This window comes from Etheostoma cragini, chromosome 9, assembly GCF_013103735.1.
Source record: "Etheostoma cragini isolate CJK2018 chromosome 9, CSU_Ecrag_1.0, whole genome shotgun sequence".
In the NCBI taxonomy this organism is placed as follows: Eukaryota; Metazoa; Chordata; class Actinopteri; order Perciformes; family Percidae; genus Etheostoma; species Etheostoma cragini.
The window spans coordinates 617,569-619,740 of record NC_048415.1 but is presented as its reverse complement, the minus strand read 5'-3'; the positions used below and the strand labels follow the sequence as shown (position 1 = coordinate 619,740).

At 45.1% G+C, this 2,172-nt stretch overlaps 1 long non-coding RNA gene across 1 annotated transcript; it reads right to left on the bottom strand.

Moving 5' to 3' along the window:
• Positions 1-246: 246 nt before the first annotated feature.
• Positions 247-2,116, bottom strand: LOC117949940. Its single transcript, XR_004657767.1, has 2 exons — positions 2,017-2,116; positions 247-341 (listed from the first exon to the last, which is right to left on the bottom strand). It is a non-coding gene; the product is annotated as an uncharacterized LOC117949940 (long non-coding RNA).
• Positions 2,117-2,172: the final 56 nt, after the last annotated feature.

Below are 2,172 nucleotides of genomic sequence, written 5' to 3'. Positions count from 1 at the left end.
GGACGCTCTACAACGTCCCTGTTAGTGATGGTGTTACATAGTCTGTCCACCAGAGGACGCTCTACAACGTCCCTGTCAATGTGTTTTTAAGTTTCTTATCTTAAGTTTGTATTTTTCTACATTTTATTTATCAGAACTTTAATATATTTTGATGTTCTGTTGGGACAACAAAACAAATTATATTATTTTGGGGGGGGGGAGGGGGGGGACTCACTTGGGCATGTTCATGCCCCTGATGCTGTGGCGGTGGATGCTGTAGTAGAAGGGGGGGTGGTCCAGGGACGCATCTGACTTCATCTTCTTCACCACGGTCCCCGACTCCTCCCCCGACTTCCTCTTCGCTGCAGAGAGACGGAACAAAGTAAACAGAGGGAACCCAGCAGCAACTCCATCTTTACCCCAAACTCACAGGGTTCCAACTACAGCTGCTAACATTAAATCCATTAGTTCTCAATAATAATAATAATATTAATAATGTATCCTTTATTAGGTGGGAATTACGATCAATTGTAGTTATCAGACTTTAGCTAGTTCGGAGGCGGACTAAAGGGCCGGTGCGCCGGGCGCATGGTCCTAAAGGGTCGGACTTGGTGTCTTCATCAGAGGTGTGTTCTGGGTAACATGCAATCAACCAATCAGGGGTCCTCTTTCATTTCACACACCGGCCTGAACTACACACACATGCTCAGATCCTATACATGCACTAAGGGAGGGGCTGCCCATGAAAAGTCGCCCCGAGCAGTTGGGTGCCAGTTTAGTGGCTTGCTCAAGAGCACCTTGAAAGTGACCAGGACTGTGAACTCTCTCCAGCTACCAGTCCACCACCATACTTTGGTCCGTATGGGGACTTGAACCAACAACCCTCTGGTTCCCAACCCAACTCCCAACGGCCTGAGCATGTATGTATTTCAGGCCTGTGTGTAATGTGTCTTCATTCTACATCCTCTGATGAAGGTGCAACAAAGCTGAGCTGCGCTGCCCTCTAGAGGAGGGAGTTAGAGCCCTCTTCATGGTCCTCTATGATCCGTCCTATGGGGTGTGCAGCGTGACCTCTTCTGCCCCAGGCTCGTCCACACATGCTAATAACTGCACTTAGTCCTCAGCGTCTACCATTTAAATGCTTTAAAACATCAATATTATAATGGTTATGGTTATAATGGAGGACTCATGAATAACTACAGATAACTAATGTTAGGGGTGTTTTAACGCGTTTCTGGATTTTTTTGAATATTGGAATAACCAAATACAGTGAATGTTATGTTCCAAGAAGAACCCGTGATAGGCAAAATCCGTGAAGTGGTAACATTTTTTTTTTTACAGTTATTATAAGATGAATTACTCCTTAATACACTGAACAAAACATGTCTACAGGCCCGAGCATCTGTTTAACAAATAAAAGTACTGTGTAAACGTTTTTTTTACTAATAACTACTGTACTGTAAAATAATCATTTAATCATCGATACGAACTGAAGGCTTCAAATGTCAGAGATCAGCACCGCCCCCCCGCCTTGCCCACCGCCCCCCCCACCGACCCTGGGACCAGAGTCATTGGATTGGAACGGGAGAAAATGGAAAATGATTATCAAAAAAATACAAAGTACAGTAGAGTATGCGTTTTTTTCTTCTAAAGCCGAGGTGCAGGTGTGTTTTTTTGAGAGAAGTACATAGTTATCGGTAGTTGTTGTCGCTCTTTTGTCTTCTGGGCAGAAATCCGTGAAGCAGCGAGACCGTGAAAGGTGAACCGCGATATAGCGAGGGGTCACTGTATACAGTGTTGGCCGATATATCGGCATATCGGAGTCTTAAATAACCAAATATTTGTATCAGTCGGGCTCTGATTTTGTCTTGCATGGTAGATGTAGCTCTGTCTTATTCCAACTGTGCTGTCCTGGTTTGTACCTTTATGTTGTTCCTGTAAATTGTTCCGTGTGCAACTTAAAGATTAATCCGAGCCATATTAATAGTTTGTGTTGACATTTTTCGGCCAGTGAAGCTGATTTGGTGACGTACTCACCAGACTCGGCAGCACCCGGGTCCTCTCCGCTCTGCAGGGTCCGGATCACGACTCCACACTCCACTGCAGCAGGAGACACAGGATTCAGTCAAATAACACAGTGTGTCCTCATACAAACATGGGCTCACACACACACACACACACACACACACACAC